This window comes from Aulonocara sp. 'chitande type north' Nkhata Bay, linkage group LG3 (assembly GCF_057382095.1).
Source record: "Aulonocara sp. 'chitande type north' Nkhata Bay isolate Kocher_YH1m ecotype deep benthic linkage group LG3, A_spYH_male_GT1.1, whole genome shotgun sequence".
NCBI classification, from domain to species: Eukaryota; Metazoa; Chordata; class Actinopteri; order Cichliformes; family Cichlidae; genus Aulonocara; species Aulonocara sp. 'chitande type north' Nkhata Bay.
This window is the reverse complement of record NC_141346.1, coordinates 54,198,572-54,220,657: the sequence shown is the minus strand read 5'-3', so window position 1 is coordinate 54,220,657 and position 22,086 is coordinate 54,198,572. Positions and strand designations below refer to the sequence as shown.

General features: G+C 43.9%; 1 long non-coding RNA gene across 1 annotated transcript; it reads right to left on the bottom strand.

The window, feature by feature from the left end:
• Positions 1 to 13,090: 13,090 nt before the first annotated feature.
• On the bottom strand, positions 13,091 to 14,283 carry LOC147336223 (uncharacterized). Its single transcript, XR_015128224.1, has 3 exons — positions 14,093 to 14,283; positions 13,709 to 13,820; positions 13,091 to 13,402 (listed from the first exon to the last, which is right to left on the bottom strand). It is a non-coding gene; the product is annotated as an uncharacterized LOC147336223 (long non-coding RNA).
• Between the last annotated feature and the right edge of the window lie 7,803 nt (positions 14,284 to 22,086).

Below are 22,086 nucleotides of genomic sequence, written 5' to 3'. Positions count from 1 at the left end.
GACAGAGATTAATAACAGATATGATTCAATGCAGAGAGGTCTATTGATCATATTCAAGACTGAAGCATTAATTAATGGCAGGACTTCTTTGAGCAGTTTTGTAGGAATGGGGTCTAAAAGACACGTTGATGGTTTGGAGGAAGTAATTATTGAAGTTAACTCAGAAAGATCAATTGGAGAAAAAGAGTCTAACGTAACATCAATGGTACTAAGAGTAGCTGTAGATAATATTACATCTGTGGGATGATTATTGGTAATGTTTTCTCTAATGATAAAATTGTTATTTGTGAAGAAGTTCATGAAGTCATTACTAGTTAACGTTAAAGGGATGGTTGGATCAACAGTACTCTGACTTTATGTCAGCCGGGCTACAGTGCTGAAGAGAAACCTGGGGTTGTTCTTATTTTACAGAAAACCTGACCTCTGACCTTGAGATCACCTTGACTTGAGAAGGTCACAGGACTCAGACTTATACACTATTTTAAGTAGCTGCACCTGTGGTATCAATTTCAGAATCCTACACAAGTTATCTGATTCACAAACTTGGGTGTTGATGCTGCCCGCCCGACTGGCAGCGTAGCCCCAAAATGATGAGGAAGATAAGGAACATTTCTTTGAATTAAAATTTTTCTAAAGTGTTATACTTTATAGGGAAATTGGTGAATTTAACATGGAAAAAGGTCTTTATTTGCATAGTTTTCAGTTTAGAAATCTGAACTTTGAGGCACCAGACAAAGAGCGATTCAGAAGACCCCTATGAGCAGAACACCAAGGGAACAGTTCACCCTGCCCGGGATAGGGTCACTGGGGCCCTGCCCTGGAGCCAGGCCTGGGGAGGGTGCCCGCGGGAGAGTGTCTGGTGGCCAGACCTTAGTCCATGGTGCCCGTCCGGTCACAGCCCAAAAAGTGACATGGGCCCATCATCCTGTAGACCAACCAACTCCACGGCTTGGGCTCTGGAACCAGTCCCCTGGAGAGGGCTTGGACTCTGTCTCAGTCTAGTTGTCCCTGGTGAGAGGCGGGCTGGAGTGGGTATCCTAGTTTCCCCTCAGCTTGCTGCCTGTACGTGGTGAAGAGAGAGCTGAGTGTAAAAGCAAAGCTTTTAATTTACCGGTCGATCTAGGTCCCTACCCTCACCTATGGGTCTGAGATGTGGGTAGGGACTAAATCCTTGGCTCCTAGGTGAGGTGTACCGGGCACGTCCCACCAGGAGGAGGCCCCAGGAGAGACCAAGACCACTGGAGGGATTATATCTCTTGGCTGGCCTGGGAACGCCTTGGTGTTCCCCTGGGCAAGCTGGAGGAGATGGCAGTAAATGGTTCTTAACAGTGCTTTTCTACTCTTCTGAGCACTCAAAGCGCTTTACACAACTTGTGCATTCACCCATTCACACAAACACATTTCCTTAGTGCTTTCTAACTAACATTCACACAATTCAATTCATCCATCCATCCATCCATCTTCATCCGCTTTGTCCGGGGCCGGGTCGCGGGGGCAGCAGCCTAAGCAAAGAGGCCCAGACCTCCCTCTCCCCAGCCACCTCCTCCAGCTTATCCGGGGGAATACCAAGGCGTTCCCAGGCCAGCCGAGAGATATAATCTCTCCAGCGTGTCCTGGGTCTGCCCCGGGGCCTCCTGCCTGGAACACCTCACCCAGGAGGCGCCCAGGGGGCATCCTTGTCAGATGCCCGAACCACCTCAGCTGGCTCCTTTCGATGTGGAGCAGCAGCTGCTCTACTCTGAGCCCCTCCCGGATGGCCGAACTTCTCACCCTATCTCTAAGGGAGAGGCCAGCCACCCTTCGGAGGAAGCTCATTTCTGCCGCTTGTATCCGCGATCTGGTTCTTTCGGTCACTACCCACAGCTCGTGGCCATAGGTGAGGGTAGGGACGTAGATCGACCGGTAAATTGAGAGCTTCGCTTTTACACTCAGCTCCCTCTTCACCATGACGGACCGGTGCAGCGTCCGCATTACTGCAGCTGCAGCCCCAATCCGTCTGTCGATCTCCGGCTCCCTTCTCCCATCACTCGCGAACAAGACCCCGAGATACTTGAACTCCTCCACTTGTGGCAGGAACTCATCCCCGACCCGGAGTGGGCACTCCACCCTTTTCCGGCTGAGAACCATGGCCTCAGATTTGGAGGTGCTGATCCTCATTCCCGCTGCTTCACACTCGGCTGCGAACCGTTCCAGTGCGAGCTGGAGGCCTTCACCCGATGAAGCCAACAGAACCACATCATCTGCAAAAATCAGAGATGAGATTCTGAGGCCACCAAAGCGAAAGCCCTCCGCCACTTGGCTGCGCCTAGAAATCCTGTCCATAAAAATTATGAACAGAACCGGAGACAAAGGGCAGCCCTGGCGAAGCCCATCACCCACCGGGAACGAGTCCGACTTATTGCCGGCAATGCGAACCAAGCTCTTGCAACGGTTGTATAGGGATCGAATGGCCCGTAGCAATGGGCCAGACACCCCATATTCCCGCAACACCTCCCACAGGACACCCCGAGGGACACGGTCGAATGCCTTCTCCAAGTCCACAAAACACATGTAGACTGGTTGGGCAAACTCCCATGCACCCTCAAGTATCCTCGAGAGGATAAAGAGCTGGTCCAGTGTTCCGCGACCAGGACGAAAACCGCATTGTTCCTCCTGTATCCGAGGTTCGACTAACGGACGAACTCTCCTTTCCAGCACCCTGGCATAGACTTTCCCAGGGAGGCTGAGGAGTGTGATCCCCCTGTAGTTGGAACACACCCTCCGGTCCCCTTTCTTAAAGATGGGGACCACCACCCCGGTCTGCCAGTCCACAGGTACTGCCCCTGAACTCCACGCAACATTGCAGAGGCGTGTCAACCAGGACAGCCCTACAACGTTCAGAGCCTTCAGGAACTCGGGGCGGACCTCATCAACACCAGGGGCTCTACCACCAAGGAGTTGTTTAACTGCCTCAGTGACCTCGCCCCCGGAAATTGGCGGGTCATTCCCCTCATCCCCAGACTCTGCTTCCTCCTCGGAAGACGTGTCAGTGGGATTAAGGAGGTCCTCGAAGTATTCCTTCCACCGCCTGACAATTTTCTCAGTCGACGTCAGCAGCGCTCCTCCAGCACTATACACAGTGCAGGTAGAGCACCGCTTTCCCCTCCTGAGACGTCTGACGGTTTGCCAGAATCTCTTCAATTCAATTCAAATTTATTTATATAGCGCCAAATCACAACAAAAGTTACCTCAAGGTGCTTTATATTGTACAGTATATCCTATAATAATAGCTACAGATAATAGATATCTATGTTTTTAGATATAAATAGTGAAACCAGCATTACCAGAAGGATATCTCATATGTTGATCTCCTCAGTAAGGAGTGTTTGGTTGTTGTGTCACTGTAACATCACGAGCTGCAGAGCTGCTGCGAGAAACTGAATGGCTTGAATGACCTTATGTCCATAAGTTTACAACCCAACTATATCTTCTGTGGGTATTTAAATATTAAGGGGGGGAAATAAGAATTAATTTCTTTCAGGTTCCAATGTAAAATAAGTAATCTATATAATATATCAGGCATTACCCCCTTTTGCTTCTGTTTTGGTTAAAAAAAAATGCTGAAATAGGAAAGAAATGATCAGACTATCAGAAAAGAAGGAGCATGTGCCTCTGTCTGCTATCATCTGGCCAAACCATGGTCACACTGCCACCTGCTGGGACAAAGATGTTATGACAGCTACAGGATTGTTAAGAAAATAGATAGGCCTATTTAGTTGAAATTACAGTTTTTTCTGATTGCTTAAGCACATTTTTTGTAACTATTGGCTAATTTTGCAAAACTCTTCACACAAATAAGAAAACCTGTCACCCAATAATCAAAACATTGTAGTTCTCTTGCAAAAGCAAACACAGCTAGATTAACTCTTCACACCTTCGTAAAAATGGTGTTTCCGTATCAAACAGTACACACAAGCCATCATCTACTAAGCACACAATGCGCCAACTGCACACCGATGGTATGAATACAAAACACATCTGGCGTTTGCCTTCCCTGTGCACAAGGTAGGCTATGTCAGTTTGAGCTCATACTTCTGTCATAGATCCATAAGCATGGAGGGATCCAAACTTCAAGTACTGGTGTTTAGTCAAACACATCAAAACAAACACAAGTGTTTATTTCCAAGTATAGGATTATTTGCAATCGCCATAATGACTATATGGGTTACTTGGTCTGCAGTGAACATGCTTCCTCTGCCCCCTCCTCGTCTTCCTCTTGCTCCTCCTTGTCCTTGTCGTCCTCTTCATCCTACTTCTTCACCTCCACGTCCTCTTCCTCGGCCTCCTCTACTTCTCACTCTTTCTGCTCCCACCATTGTACTCCGCACACACAGCTTACCTGTATTATAGTGCTTAGGCTGATTGCAAAGTGAACGAATTATCTAAGAAAGTTTTCACATGTGAAAGTGTGCCAGACAGTTGGCAAATTAGTGTTAATGATAGCCATACATGTGTATACTTTTGCTAGGAGTGTGTTGGAAATTTGGAAATTGAGTGTTGTGCAGTGAATTGTGCCTACAGTCTTGCAAAGTGTGTGTTACAAAATTGCAAACTGAGTGCAAAGCAGTTTTTGTGCTTTTAGTTTTGCACACTCAGTGAGTGGTTTTGCTATAAGTCTGACTAGTTTTAGAAATTGTGCTACAGGATTCACAGTTAGTGTTTAGGCATTCGGTAAAAACTGTAAGCACATTTTTTGTAACTATTGGCTAATTTTGCAAAACTCTTCACACAAATAAGAAAACCTGTCACCCAATAATCAAAACATTGTAGTTCTCTTGCAAAAGCAAACACAGCTAGATTAACTCTTCACACCTTCGTAAAAATGGTGTTTCCGTATCGAACAGTACACACAAGCCATCATCTACTAAGCACACAATGCGCCAACTGCACACTGATGGTATGAATACAAAACACATCTGGCTTTTGCTTTCTCTGTGCACAAGGTAGGCTATGTCAGTTTGAACTCATACTTCTGTCATAGATCCATAAGCATAGAGGGATCCAAACTTCAAGTACTGGTGTTTATTCAAACACATCAAAACAAACACAAGTGTTTATTTCCAAGTATAGGATTATTTGCAATCGCCATAATGACTATATGGGTTACTTGGTCTGCAGTGAACATGCTTCCTCTGCCCCAGCATCTGGTCATCTAGCAATTCTGTAAAGTAACAATTTCAGTATTTTTACATCAGTGGTGTTGGTGTGTTTCTCATTGGCATATGGCAGTGCTACAAATCTTTGTGCGAAGTGACTGTACTAACCGATTCTCATTTCAAGATGTCCTTATGGTACTTGCTACAGTGTAGCGGCTCGAGTTAGGCTGGACCCGTTGGCCAGCTACCCTCAGGGTCATTCCACGGTTGATTACATGGTCCACTATTGTAGCTCTGATGTCATCAGCAATTCTGTTTCTTACTCTTCCTACCCTTCCTCTCCCCCCTCCTCATCTTCCTCTCCCCCCTCCTCGTCTTCCTCTTGCTCCTTGTCGTCCTCTTCATCCTACATCCTACTTCTTCACCTCCACGTCCTCTTCCTCGGCCTCCTCTACTTCTCACTCTTTCTGCTCCCTCCATTGTACTCCGCACACACAGCTTACCTGTATTATAGTGCTTAGGCTGATTGCAAAGTGAACTAATTATCTAAAAAAGTTTTCACATGTGAAAGTGTGCCAGACAGTTGGCAAATTAGTGTTAATGATAGCCATACATGTGTATACTTTTGCTAGGAGTGTGTTGGAAATTTGGTAATTGAGTGTTGTGCAGTGAATTGTGCCTACAGTTTTGCAAAGTGTGTGTTACAAAATTGCAAACTGAGTGCAAAGCAGTTTTTGTGCTTTTAGTTTTGCAAACTCAGTGAGTGGCTTTGCTATAAGTCTGAATAGTTTTAGAGATTGTGCTACAGGAATCACAGTTAGGGTTTAAGCATTCAGAAAAAACTGTAATTATTTTAGGGCATTTTCAAATGAAAGTATTTCAATATGTAGTAAAATGATGTATAAATTATTTTTTTAAAGTATAAATTATTTCACACAAACTTGATCACATATAAATATAAATGAAAGTCAAATCTCCAAAAAAAAGATAATGTTCTCGCAATGGTCAACACACAGTACTGTGAAAAAGCCTTAAGCCAGCCTAAACGTCTTTATTCCCTTATTTCCTAGGACTCAAAGTTTTAGTCTAGCCTTTGACCTTTGTGAGGAGTTGTGCTTTCTGAGTGCTCTTGTTATTTTTAAAGTGTTATTGACAGTTACGTGCCTGTGTTGGTGGGTTATCTGTTTCTTAATGTGTGTATGCAAATTCACCTGTGCAGGGGCTCGGCTGTGATTGGTGGATCTAAGGAACGGCCTGATGTAACTGGTTCCTGCTGTGGACATGCGGGGGGTGTGGCAGACTTCCTGTGTATTTACCTCAGGTCCAGACGGAGCAGCCGTAGCAATAGCTATTTGGTTAAAAGGTTGGGCATGTGTGTGAAGTGTGGGGCAAGTAGGGGTGAGCTGCCGATTATTTTGGGAAGCCTTCTTTTCTCCTGTGTTTTTAGACCAGGGAGGTCAGACTGTGTTATTTCTTTCTTTTCCGTAAACAGGTCAGAGGGGAACCGAAGCCTAGGTTGAGTTTTGTTTGTTGTGTTGGCCTTAGCTCACTCTGAAATTATACACTCCCACTACCGTGAGTGCCATTGTTGTCAATAAACTGTTGTTAAAAGGCTCTTCAACTGGTGGGGGAGATTGTCACATCTTGCAGGAGCTTTCCTCTCCTCAGGAGCTCCCTCTGCAGGAGGGGGAGATACAGGAGAGGTGGAGGAAGATCTCAGCCTGGGTGTTTATTGTCTTATGTAGTCTGGAAGATGAGTGGATGGTGGGGTGGGTGCAGTTTTCTCTGTGGTGGGGTTGGGTGGACTGTCCCGGGCTCCGTGGGGCCGGGCGGCGCTGCTGCACTGGGCCCGGTCTGGATGGGCCTGGGCCCTCTTTCCCTGGTGGGTCGCGGAGTATGGGGGTGCCTACTGGGGTCAGCGGGGGAGCTGGCCCCAGGGAGGGGTCACTTGCCCCTCCCTTCCTTCCCTCCCCATCTCCAGCTGCCTCCCTCTTCCCGCTCCACCACAACCACCCACACATGCAGGGCCTTGGAGTAGGGGTATGTCACCAGGGTGCAGAGGAGGCTACCCCCCCTCTGTCCCCTTCTGGCTGCCTCTGCCTCAATTTTATCCCACAACTTAGACATTCACATTACTCACACTCTCATTACACATACATATAGGATCTTGGGGGTGGGCACGATACACGGAGTCCAAAGTACCATCAGGGTGTACACCCCACCCCTGGCATCGTTGCCCACCTCTCAATTTTAAATACACGTAGACATTGAGGGCTAGCAGGAGGGACCATGCGCTTACCTGCTGCTCTCTGGCAGGTAGCTCCATGCCCTCCTGGGTTTTAAATGCACCTTAGAACACACATGCATCAACATTACAATGAGCGGGTGGAGGGAGGTTTGGAGTCTTCTCTCACCCCCGTTCTCTGCGACCTGCTGGAGCAGGGGGGCTAGGAGGAGGAGTTGGCCGTCCGACTGCGGTCTGGAGTGTGGAGCCTTCCTGCTGCTGCGGAGTCGGGGCGGTCTGCCTCCCCCCACCGCAGGGAAAAGGGAAACACCACCTGGGTCTGGGTGCAGTTCCCCCCTCCAAGGGCGAGGGCACCTAGACCCGGTTTGTAGAGTACGCTTGGGGAGTGTGACCGTGTGTACAACGTCTCTTTATGTCTGTCTCCACGTTGGTTGAGTGTGGAGTAAGTGCATATGAGAGCATGAGGGTGGGAATGGATGTTTGTATCTGTGTGTGCCTGTATGTCTGTGTCTATATGTCAGGTTGGGTGTCAGGCGCCACCTCTCTGGGGACATCTCAGGCCCTCCAAGGTTTGGAGGCCTATCTCCCCCTACCACCACTTCCCCTGCCAGTGGCGGACCCCCTCAGACATCGGTGCGTTGGTGGTTCTTTGTGTCCGGGGATGGGCGTCCAGGTACACACCGGCTCACTCCTTGGCGGCCGCTTATCGGGGCCTGGAGCCTGGGGCTCGCTCGGGCCACTTCGGAGGTGGGGTGCCCCCGGCCTCTCGGCCTGGGGCTCGGTCACTCAGGCACAGCTGGCTGCCGGCGGAGCTCACGGGCGCGTCACTGCAACTCCCCCTGGCTTCTGCTCCGCGGCTGCTGAGTGAGCCCTCATCTGGGACTCTCCTCAGCTCTTTCCGGGACAGTGGCGCAGCTGCCCCTCTGTTGGTCTTCCATGGTCTCTTGTGTTCTGGGGGCCTCTGGATGTCTGGAGTTTTGATCTCCTCCACACCTGCTTCACGCCCTGGAGGACGGGGCTGTGGCCCCCCCACACCCTCTAGCAGATTATTACATGAAGGAACCTTTTAAAAAAACAAAAAACAAGCGCGTCCATGCTCACAGGTGTACACACGGGTGATCACACCCACAAACTACACCCTTTTTGGCTCCTACCTCAAAGCACACTGTGTTCTGTTGATCTTATGTGCTGCACAATAATGTTTAACATTTAGTATTTACTGTCATATTCCCATATATCATTGTGATGTTGTTTATTCTATTACTCTTGTTCTCTTCTACTTGCTTTCTTTTTTCTTTCTCAGCAGGTGATCCAGGTGATTGATATATGCATTTTTTTTCTCTGCCCGTTCTGTTGGTTTTTGTCTTTTGCCCTTCTCCCCCGTCCCTCTTCTCAGCTGTTTCTCTTTCCCTCTTTCTTTCTCCCCTTCTTTCCCCTAGTCAAGTCTGTCCCGTATTCAGTAAGTGAAAATAAAATAAACAATAAAAGGTGAATCAAATGGACCATTACGGCAAGGCTGGGATGGTCAGTTTGGTAAAGTAAATCCGTTGGGCATCTTTCTTTGCCTTTAGACAACAATTCTGATGGCAAAAGAGCCAAACGGGACAGGCCAAAAAGAAAAAAAAAAAAAAAAAAAAGTCCGATGCTATGGCTGTGTCTGTTTGGGCGTGGGAAGTCACGGGACACCCCGCTCTTGTTACGGTCATATCCAGCCGGGTCGTAACATTGACCTACAGATCTCCAGGCTTTCTGAAGGTCTTTCAGAATCTACCTTTGGCTGCTTTTTCACTTACTTCAGTCCAGTCCTTGTGCCTGAGCATTTTCTTGTTTGTTAAATCACCTAACACCTAACTCTGTATCATTTAAGCATTAGAAATGTGCTTAACTCAAAGGATGAAAATTCCAGATTACATAAGAAGTGGGTCAGATCATTTCGTATGTCAGTGTGGAGGATGTCAGGAGAGAGGTGCAGCGTCTACAGACATCCGTGAAACACAGTGGAGCCTCCATTATGGTCTGAGGCTTAATTTCAGCCAGTGCTGTTGGAATCTTGTCTTGTTGGAATACATTTACCTAACAAGCAAAATATTGCTGGTTCAATTCCTTAAGGCAGGGGTAGGCAACCTTTCTGATGATGAGTGCCATCTAAAATTTCCTCAGAAGTCAGTGTGCCATATGATCGCATTAGCAATACATTTATTTATGTTCTATATTAACAGTTACACACTATATAAAACTCCCTTATAGAATTATATTTGTTCGCAGATTTTGTCACCTAGCAGCGAATAGTTATCAGCTATTGTGAAACAAAAAAAGACACTTTAAACATAAAAACTCCATAACAGCAAATGAACTGTACAACAGAAAATGGAAATGCTGTTTATGGTCTCCTCACAACAATGATAAGAAAAATAAACTGGGCCAATATGGCATGTTTGTTAATACAGGGATACACATGTTAATCTGATCTCTGGTCTCCCACTCAGAGACACAGGTCTCCGAGTGTCCAGCATTCAGACGGCTACCTGAGGACATTCATGTGACAGTAAATCTGCTCACACAGATATGTAGAGCCAAATACTGTCAATTAGGCCTCTACAATGTTCTGACTTGTTGGTATATGTATGATTTCTGTACATTTTACGTCAGATAAAAACTTTGGTTGTGAGATTCAGATAATTATTTAATAAAAGCTAGATATTTTAAATGAGAATAAGAAAGAAAAGTATTTCTTTGTGCCCCCCTTTCCCTTTTAGCCCTACATGGCCCCTCTGGCAAAACTTTGCTAGACCCGCCCCTGCACAATTACCAGCTGTCAGCGTAAAAAAGGATCCTGGTGTTATTTGTCTCTCAGAAACGGTTCATAACTTCCCTTCAACTCATTCATGTCACCTAAAAGGTAAACCTGCTTCTCCATCACCTGTTCAGCTCTGATGATTCAGTAAGGACGTCTCCTGGTTTCATCTGCATGTTTCCCTTTCACCAGATAACCAAACCATATCATGACCAGCAGCTTTTACAGCTGTGGCTCCAGCAAACATCAGCTGATACTAGAAATTAATATTAAATAAATTCTAACAACAGCTGATCAAGCTTAAACGTGCTGCTGTTGTTTAACACGACCTGCGCTGGTTTCTTCTTTCTGGCGCAAAGTGGTAACATCAAAGCACCCACCCAGCTATGTAGCAACTAACTGACTGTAAAAAGTCAGCACAACCAAAATAAACTACACCTAAACTTGGTTTATATCTCTGACCCTGACAGACTGCAGGTCATAACTTCCTACCTGAAGTTCAGTTCACCTGACACTCCCAGTGTTGCCAACTCCTCAGTAAGGAAAATCGCTATCAGTTGTCCTAAAAGTGGTTAAATGACGTCATCACCTAATTTGTATAATTGGTCATGCTAATGTAATTGTAACCTACATTGTTGGAGAGAGAAATAACATTGTGGAAGAGACATAAAGTGAGTAAAATACGTCCTAAATGCATTTAGAGTTTATTTAGAACTACAAATTAAATTTCTTTTAGCAATTTTTTTTTAATGTCACAATTCCATCCCTGCTCCTTTATCCGGGCTTGGACCCGAAATAGGCACTCTGGTGGAGTTACTTTGTGTGTGTGTGTTTATAAGTAGTTTTAAACCTTGTATAACGAGAAAGTCGCTAAGTTGGAAACACTGCTGGACCGGCGGCCGCCTCGAGTCTCTCCTCCACCTGCCTCACTGCTATGCAGATGACACCCAGCTCTATCTGTCCATGAAGCCAGATAACACACACCAATTAGTTAAACTGCAGGAATGTCTTAAAGACATAAAGACTTGGCTGGCCGCTAACTTTCTGCTTCTTGATTCAGATAAAACTGAGGTTATTGTACTCGGCCCTGAAAATCTTAGAAATATGGTATCTAACCAGATTCTTACTCTGGATGGCATTACCTTGGCCTCCAGTAACGCTGTGAGGAACCTTGGAGTCATTTTTGACCAGGACATGTCCTTCAATGCACATATTAAACAAATATGTAAGACTGCATTCTTCCATTTGCGCAACATCTCTAAACTTAGAAATATCCTGTCTCAGAGTGACGCTGAAAAACTAGTTCATGCATTTATTACTTCCAGGCTGGACTACTGCAATTCATTATTATCAGGATGTCCAAAAAACTCACTGAAAAGCCTTCAGCTAATCCAAGAGTCCTGACAGGGACTAGAAAAAGAGAGCATATTTCTCCTGTTTTGGCTTCCCTTCATTGGCTTCCTGTTAAATCCAGAATTGAATTCAAAATCCTGCTCCTCACATACATGGTCTTAAATAATCAGGCCCCATCTTATCTTAATGACCTTGTAGTACCATATCACCCTATTAGAGCACTTCGCTCTCGCTCTGCAGGCCTACTTGTTGTTCCTAGAGTATTTAAAAGTAGAATGGGAGGGAGAGCCTTCAGTTTTCAGGCCCCTCTTCTGTGGAACCAGCTTCCAGTTTGGATTCAGGAGACAGACACTATCTCTACTTTCAAGATTAGGCTTAAAACTTTCCTTTTTGCCAAAGCATATAGTTAGGGCTGGACCAGGTGACCCTGAATCCTCCCTTAGTTATGCTGCAATAGACGTAGGCTGCTGGGGGATTCCCATGATGCATTGAGTTTTTCCTTTCCAGTCACCTTTCTCACTCACTATGTGTTAACAGACCTCTCTGCATTGAATCATACCTGTTATTAATCTCTGTCTCTCTTCCACAGCATGTCTTTATCCTGTCTTCCTTCTCTCACCCCAACCGGTCGCAGCAGATGGCCACCCCTCCCTGAGCCTGGTTCTGCCGGAGGTTTCTTCCTGTTAAAAGGGAGTTTTTCCTTCCCACTGTCGCCAAAGTGCTTGCTCATAGGGGGTCATATTATTGTTGGGTTTTTCTCTGTATCTATGAAGCACCTTGAGGCGACTTTTGTTGTGATTTGGCGCTATATAAATAAAATTGAATTGAATTGAACTGAATTAAAGGTCAGTAGCATCTTTTACCTTCCAAAAAACATCTATTGTACAAGAGTTATAGGTCTAACACTGAGTGCTGGGCCATTTCCTCTAATATAACTTCTCTAATATCTCTGACAAACTACATAAAGACTCAAAACAGAACTCACAGAAGGAAGTAGTTGTTCTTTGTTTGGGTGTTTTTGTTGTTGTTTTTTACTTAAAGTGAGAGTTACTTGATATGTTGTCAGTAGCGAGTTCATCAACAGGCAAGCATTCAATAAAGCTCAACAAGTTCAGAGACCAGCAGACAGAGTAGCATTAACTAAGGTGTCTTCTAGCCAGTAGCTCAGGAAGTCTGTCCCAGCTGACAGTGGGCAACAGTAGAGGTGAAGTTTGGACAGGAAACCAGTTAATCATTAGCAATTTGTAAAAGCAGTGGTAGTTAAGAAGAAAAAGACAGACAGATCTCGGCCAGAAAATTATTATTATTAAAGAGTCAATTATTTATTTTTAATTCCAAATGAAATTCCAATGATAGCTCAACCATAAGACTCTTAGTTGGTGCATCGAGGGAAAGCCAAACATTTACATACAGTTACAAATCAGTTGCATATATACTTTCAGAATCGACCAAATTATGTGTTATTTATTTTAAAAGTGTTATTTCACACAGTATGTAAGGAAGACTTGGCAACTCGTAAAGCTTAGAAGAAATGAAGAAGAGACAAGAAAAAGTTTCACACGCTTGTATTTTTGTGGTGTTTATTTTGGAGGATAACACATAACACAAAGCAAAGAGACATTACACAATCAAAGGACTTTTCAGTGGATTGCTTCAGGCTAATAACTAGCTTTGGATCAGTTGAGACAGAGTTGCACTAATTACAAAAGTCATAAAGGTACATTGGATATGATATTATCTGATAAAGCAGAACAAAATGAAATGATGAGCAGGCAGCTGGTTTAAAAAGTGCTCTCGTCCAGCGTTTTCATGATGCTATCGACCCAGGAGAGAGACGGATCCATACAGATTGAACGAGCCTTTTTGGTAACAAAGCTGAAACAAAGAGAAATGCTGCTGTTATTATCTGTTCTTTTTTCTTTTTTAATAAAAAAGTACAAATAACAAAATTTTCCAAAGTGTTCTATTTCAAATGGAAAGTGGGAAGTTTAGCATGAAAAAATGTCCTTATTTACATAACTTTCAGTTCAAAAATGTAACTTTGCATCATGTGCATAATTTTAATTTTTAATTGTACAAATATGCTGTTACAATGGTCATACTGCGCATTTTTCTTTACAGTAATTTCAGCCATTGTGTTAAAAATTATGACAAGAAATAAACCCAGATTTCTTCACTTACATGGCACCAGGCTTTAGGCATCGGTGATCAGTCAGGTAATACGACTCCACAAGGTCTGCTCTAATTCTTCCTGGGTAAAACTTGAAGCAGCAGTTGTCTGGGCCATTTCCAGCTGAGTAAAGAGCATTAAGATCAGACAGTAAAAAAACATACTGACGGTCACGAGTGCTACCCCTCATCTTCCTAGTAAATACACACATGGTTTACATTTCAAAATCCACCTCGCCTTGTTCTCAAGTTTTTGCATTCCCAACACTTTTAGGAAAACTTCTGACCTTGAGTTCAAGGTCACCGGGATTTAGACTTGCCTGATATTTTTAGTATCAGTTTGAAAATCCTTCACAAGTTATCACATTCACAAACTTGGCTGCTGTTGCTGCCTACCTGTCTGGCAGGGTAGCACCAAAATGATGAGGAAGATTAGGAACATTTCTTTGTATTAAAATTTTTCAAAAGTGTAAGGTTCTTTTTGTTTGGAAGGAAAAATAAGCACAGACAGAGTCCCCGGAGGTGTCCAAAAAGTGATTTATTACACACACACAGCTTGTACAGTGTGGGAAGCCGGTCTTCGCCTTTCTGCTCTTTACAGAAAGCTTTATAGCCGTTATGACGTCAGAACAATTCCCAGAACTCCTCTGCTCAGAACAACAACCCTTTCCCAGGCTTGACACCAGATGTTTCCCATCATCGGTATTTGGAACATAAACAATTGTGTACACAAGTGTGCAGTTTTGTGAGATTGTAGGTCCAGGCCAACAAAGGTTCAAGTGTCCTTATCTGACTTACTGTGGACCGCCTGGAGCTACAGCCATGCTGGTGCTCTTGCATAATAGAATATTCTATCTGGAATGTGTTTTATTCTGCGTGCTCTGGAATAAATGATACATGATAATTTTGATGATCAACTGATACTAAGTGATGCAGACTAATGAAATAATGATGAAATAATGACAGTGTATGTAAATGATAACACAGTGACAGTAAAATAACATTCCTGAACCTGACAAAAGTGCTATATTTTAAAGGGAAGTTGGGGAAATTAACATGGAAATATGTCTTTATTTACATAATTTTAAGTTCAGAAATCTGAACTTTGAATAAAGCCAGCTTCAAAATTCTATCTCAATAAATATGTACTTTATTTTTTCAAACAACTGCCTTCTAGTGTGTGCAACATATGATGAAAGCAAAGTATCCAAACACGTAAAAACTGATCAGAATATGAAAACAAACAAGTTTTTTCATTTATTGATCACTTCCAGATCAGACAGAGGTGCAGTGGTGATGCAACCTGACCAAAGCAGATGTGACGCCAGACCACCAACCTATGACTCTCTCCCCCACCGATGTAGGAGCGGTGCTGAGCAATGTCCACAAGGCTGCAGGCCCTGATGGCATCCCCGGGCGTGTTCTCAGAGCGTGTTCTGGGGAGCTTGCAGGAGTGCTCACAGACATATTCAATCTGTCCTTGGCCCACGCTGTGGTACCGGCCTGCTTCAAATCCACCTCCATCGTCCCGATACCCAAAAACTCCAACCCATCTTGCCTCAATGATTACCGCCCAGTAGCACTCACCCCCATCATCACTAAGTGCTTAGAGCGACTGGTCCTAGCACACTTCAAATCCTGTCTCCCCCCCACCCTGGACCCCCACCAATTCGCATACCGCCGGAACAGGAGCACAGAGGATGCAGTCTCCATCGCAATGCACTCTGTCCTCACACCTGGACAACAACAACACCTACGCCAGAATGCTGTTTATAGACTTCAGTTCAGCATTCAATACAATCCACCCCTCACAACTCATCAGGAAACTGACAGACCTGGGTATCAGTTCCCTCATCTGCAAATGGTTACTGGACTTCCTGACCAACCGCCCCCAACATGTCCGGCTGGATAACCGCTGCTCATCTACCATCACAATGAACACCGGTGTACCACAAGGCTGTGTGATGAGCCCTTTCCTCTACTCCCTCTTCACCCACGACTGCAGACCTGCTGATGGTTCCAACACCATCATTAAGTTTGCAGATGACACCACGGTGATTGGCCTCATCAGTGACAACGATGAGGCCGCCTACAGGGAGGAGGTGGATCGTCTGGCTGAGTGGTGCGACAGAAACAACCTGCTGCTTAACACCGAGAAGACCAAGGAGCTCATCGTGGACTACAGGAGGAATGCTGACCCACATCCACCCATCCACATTAAGGGGACGGCTGTGGAGCGTGTGAGCAGCTTCAAGTTCCTGGGAGTCCACATCTCCGAGGATCTCACCTGGACGACCAACTGCTCCAAGCTGGTCAAGAAGGCTCACCAGCGCCTCTTCTTCTTGAGGACTCTGAGGAAGAACCACCTGTCCTCAGACATCCTGGTGAACTTCTATCGTTGCACCATCGAGAGCATCCTGACCAACTGTATAACAGTCTGGTACGGGAACTGCTCTGCCTCGGACCGGAAGGCGTTGCAGAGGGTCGTGAAAACTGCCCAGCGCATCGCCGGAGCACCACTTCCTGCCATAAAAGACATCTACAGGAAGCGGTGTCTGAAAAGGGCTGGGAAAATCATCAAAGACCCCAGTCACCCATCACATGGACTCTTCACCCTCCTGCCCTCTGGGAGGCGCCACAGGAGCCTCCGGACTAAGACCACCAGGTACCGGAACAGCTTCTTCCCCACAGCTGTCAGACTCCTGAACTCTGCCTCCTGACATCTGACCCACGTTAAACTCATGGACTGAACATACACACACCCACAATGGACAACTGTACCCTCAAACACTATAATAACATGGACTGAACCACCACTCACAACCACTAGCACTTTATATAGCCTCTGTAGGAATTATATCTCACTTATCTTAACTGCACTACTGTATAGCTCTGTGTAAATAATCATTCTGTACATTCGATAATCTTTAATCCTACAACTGTTTACAACTTGCATAGTTCCCATTTCTGTATAGCTGTATATCCCAGATTCTGTAAAGTTATTTATTTCATATTCTGTATAGTTTTTCATATTTATATCCTGTTCATATCCTGTTCATATCCTGTTCATAGCCTGTACATAGCTTGTACTCACTACAGCCTGTACATACTTATAGTTATAGAATATTCACAACATACTTCATACCGTGTACATTATAACATACCATAATAGACCCATTTCTGTAATATACTCACATATCTATATTATTGCTAATATATATTGTAATATATCTATATCACTAAAGCACTTCTGGATGGATGCAAACTGCATTTCGTTGCCCTGTACCTGTGCATGTGCAATGACAATAAAGTTGAATTCTATTCTATTCTATTCTATTCTATTCTATTCTTTTATTTTGTTTAGAACCGGCACTAAAGTAATGAAAATATTAATGATGTGAGGATTCTGAGCAATGTGCAATAATTGATTAGTGCTGGTACAAAAGAATTCACAAACTATTCATCCATATCGTGAAATCAGCACCCTTACTAGATCTCTTATGTCGAAAACTTTGGTAAGGAAAGTTCAGTTGCCGTTTCACTCTATCACAAGGATGTGCAGAGCGTCTGTGAGAAACCTTCTCTGACGGTGTGTTGACTCTTGGGAGCTTCACTACAGGAGAAGTAGTTGCCGTTGTCTCATCCAGGTCTTCTAAGGGTTGAAATACAGGACAAAACTATTTAGCTGTATACAAAGAAAATAATGCAAAAAAAAAAAAAAAACCACCCCAAAAAACAACTTTCTTGTTTTTAACAATTCACAAAGATTCAGGTAGCTTTGGCTAGTGTTTTAATGATAATAAATCATTTTAAAAACTGCATTTTATATTCACATTCTTCGTTTATGATGGGGAAAATACTTGTTAAAGCCAACTTAAAAATTCTACCACAATAAATATGTACTTATTTATATAAAAACTCAGTAGACAAACCTTCATAATATAACACATAAATGGGTATTTTATATAATTTCCCTCCAGCAGAATGTGTGAAGGTGCCACTTCAACACAGGCCTTCTGCTGGACTAACTCACTGTTACCAGGAAGATATTCTGCTTGGTTAGGAGCATTCAGTTGTTGTGTACCTCTAACATCAGGAGCTGCAGAGCTGCTGTGAGAAACTGTCTCTGAGGGTGTGGTGACTCCTGGGACCTTCAGCTCCACTACAGGAGAAGTAGTTGCCGTTGTCTCATCCAGGTCTTCTAAGGGTTGAAATACAAGACAACAGTGTTTAATTGGGTGGACTTTCAAACATATACTAAAATGTCTAAAAACACTATAGGCCCTCCAACACATGGTATATTCCAGGAAAGGTGACACCATTTTCTATAGAACTAAATAGTCAGTAGTTAGTGGTTTGGTACATGTTGATCTCCAGAGTCTTGAATGCTCTGGAGTCTAGAGCACTCTTGTGTAGAGTCTTAATTCTGGTTTGAGCAGGGATGAAAGCAGAAAGGAAGCTTACTTTTTAAGCTTGTGTTGGTGGAGTTGGTTTTATTATCAGGGATGTAGACTGCTGGTACACTTGATATCCAGTTTATGTCAGGTGGAGGCTGAATACAAAACCCTCTCAGCAGGATTTCCTCATCAGAGATGCTCGTGCTTCTTCTCTTCTCTGCACAAACACTGGAGATGAAAAGACATCACCTCAAAACGATCATTATATTTGAAATATGATATATTATAGGAGGAATAATTTTACATGAACATTTTCTATTTAAAACACCAAAAGCAAAGCTCTTACCTGGAACAAGATGCGGAGGTAAAAAGAAAGCAATCCACATGATGTTCATTAGAGCTACGATAACATGAGTCCACTGCATGTTTCTGTGTGCTGCTATAGTGCACCTGCACATGCACCTGGCACTGTGAGCACAGTAACAGATGGTGTGCAATAAAGACATGCTGAAGGATGCACAGCAGCCCTAAGATATTTTAAAATAACTTCATCTCTCTCTGCGGGTGTTTGTGGGTTTCTGATTGAGCAATTTCTCATTTAACCACAAAGAACCAACAGCACATGATCATCAGAGTGTCTGGTCTCCAGAGCACAAAATGTACCATCAGTGCTATTAACCAGCACTTGTACACAAATACACTCAATTCTTGAACATCACAGTGAGTTCACTGTTCTCAAGCTGCCTGAACATTCATTTGATCTATTGATATTGTTCATATGCGTGCTTCCCCATCCACAATGCGATGCCTTTTATCATCAGAATCAGAATCAGAATCAGAAAGGGTTTTATTGTCAAATGTTGAGCGGGTTTACAACATTAGGAAATTGCTGCGGTGCTTCAGTGCAAACATACGGTCATAAATTACGCTTAAATAGACATGAAAATAAAAATAAGATAAGAATTAAAAGTGCTACGTAGATAGATAGATATATACATGATATATACATGAGTGCAGGTGGTGATCAGTGCCAAACATGGCCAACACATGAACAATACGGTTATTGTTCATGTGTTCAACAGCAGAGGGGAAGAAACTGTTCTTATGGCGAGAGGTTTTGGTGCGAATGGACCGGAGCCTCCTGCCTGAGGGGAGCAGGTCAAACAGACTGTGTCCAGGGTGAGAAGGGTCAGCTGAGATCCGAGCTGCACGCCCCAGTGTCCTGGAGGTGTACAGGTCCTGCAAAGATGGGAGTCTGCAGCCAATCACCTTCTCAGCAGAGCGCACAACACGCTGCAGTCTCTGTTTGTCCCTGATAGTGGCTCCAGCGTACCACACGGTGATGGAGGAGGTGAGGATGGACTCGATGATTGCCGTGTAGAATTGCATCATCCGTGTTGGCAGGTTGAATTTCTTCAGCTGCCTCAGGAAGTACATCCTCTGCTGGGCTTTCTTAATGACGGAGGTGATGGTGGGCTCCCACTTCAGGTCCTGGGTGATGGTGGTACCCAGGAAGCGGAATGAGTCCACAGAGGTGATGGGGGTGTCAGTCAGGATGATGGGGGGTAGTGGAGCTCTGTGCTTCCTGAAGTCCACAATAATCTCCACTGTCTTCTGGGCATTCAGCACCAGGTTGTTGTGGCTGCACCAGGACACCAGACGTTCAACCTCCCTCCTGTAGGCAGACTCATCCCCGTCCGAGATGAGTCCAATAACGGTGGTGTCATCTGCAAACTTGATTAGTTTGACAGACTGGTGATCTTAGATCAATTTTATTGACTGGCAGCTGTACTTGCAGCAAAAGGTGGTTCTACAAAGTATTGACTCAGGGGGCTGAATAATTACGCACACCCCACTTGTCAGTTATTTATTTGTAAAAAAAATGTTTGGAATCATGTATGATTTTCGTTCCACTTCTCACGTGTGCACCACTTTGTGTTGGTCTTTCACGTGGAATTCCAATAAAATTGATTCATGTTTGTGGCTGTAATGTGACAAAATGTGGAAAAGTTCAAGGGGGCCGAATACTTTTGCAAGCCACTGTATACAGCCCCATGAGAATGTAATGAAATTGAAAACAATATAAAGCCTGGATGTTGCTCATTAATACCCTCGAAAGTTCCCCAGTATGACAAACTTTAGCCTTTGTTTTGGTTGGAGTTCCAGTAAATACGCTGCTAACGCTTCTAGAAAGCCTTCCTGGAAGGTTTGAGTCTGGCCTCTGACTGCTATCGTCAGGCCAAACCACGGTCGCACTGCCATCTCTTGGTACAAAGATGTTACGACAGCTACAGTCCCGTTTAGAAACCAGATCTCCAGCTGATCTCCAATTTTTTAACCACTAACCACTGATAGTTTGTAAGCAGATGGCATATGGCAGGACCTTTGAAGATTTATGATTATTATTTATTTAGTATTTTCTAAACGTATTAAAAAGCACTTAAAGTGATTAAGAAACATTCATAGAGTTCCTTATCTATCACACGAACACTGTATAGTACAAGAGTGTATATCTTATCTACCATTAAATGAGGCGTTGTTGTAGCTCAGAGGGGAGAGCAGGTCATCTACTGTTTAAAAAAAAACAGAAGACCTGTTTCAGTCTGCATGCCCAAACTCCACATTTCTCTCCGATGTGTTAATTAGAATGTGAATATTAGCTAGAACACACTTTGGCAATGAATGAGTGTGAATGAGGTAAATTGTGTAAAGTGCTAAACCAGAGTAGAAAAGTAGAAAAATTCTTTTACAGCACTTTGGTCAACAGCTGTTATTTTTACATGTGCTATAGAAATACATTTGACAATATTTGATGACCTGCTCTACTTTCAAGGAAATAAAGAATCCATAATGTATATAAAAAAGTATTAATATCCATTTTCTTAACAACATATTCAGCCATGGTGGGAGTGGACCATAACCCAGCAAGAACAAGGATAGCTGCAGTGGACAGTTGCCATCACAAAGCTTCAATAACAATTTGCAGAGTAAAATTTGTAGAGTAATTATGAAATTTCAAGTTTGGCCTGATGATGGCAGTGTTTTTTCACTTCCACACTGCCAAAAGCCAGTCACTGTTACACAGAAGTGTGTGTTAGTCTTATTGTCGTTTGAATAACACATTTAGCACAGAACAGCTCTTTAGCTGTTGTACAAGTGTAGTGTCACGGTCATGGTCACACCACATGTGCTAATCATTAAAACCTTTGTATTACCCACAATTGTTTGTGGATCAACTTCAGACTTCACAACAACAAAATAGTTTGCCTTGTGGGAAATGTGTAACTAGGATGACTAAGCACTGACCTTGACCATCATTGTTAGAACCCAAGGTAAAAGTTGATCTTGGAAAAATATAAAAATATATCAAGAAACCATGTTGTTGTGCTTTCTGAGTGCACTTGTTAATTTTAAAGTGGTCCTGAGCTTCAGTTCTCCAGGCTTTTTTTTTTTAAGTTTTCCTTTCACCACTTTGTCATTTATTTCAGTCCAGTCATTGTACCTTCCATTTTCAGAAAAATTTTTCATGTTTGTTAAGTCACCTGATGCCCACTGATTCCCAAGGAGCTTTTTGTCAAATCTTAGCATTTCTTTATATGGTGAATAGTGTGTGTCCCCCCCCCCCCCCAAAACAATAAAGAAACTGGACGGCAAGCATAAAAAAACAGTCTACAGAAGATAAACAGAATCTGAAAGTGTTAAGAAATAGAAAAAAATCCAGTAAAAACTTGGCAAAGAAGGTCTGAGTGCTGCATCTGCACCCTCGATTCATCTAGCTGTGAGTGGCTCACTCACATGCTGGGCCATCTGACCTCAGGAAATCCCATGATAGGGTGGGGCTAGGTATCATGATAAGCTCAACTGAAACCTTGGCTGATTGTAAGCTACACCCGTTTTCACACCTTGGCTCGTGTGATTAGGTAGAGGATCATTAGGGGGTTGATTTTCCCTCTCCGGGGGACACTCCCACAGGGCTTAAATCTGGGACTGTCC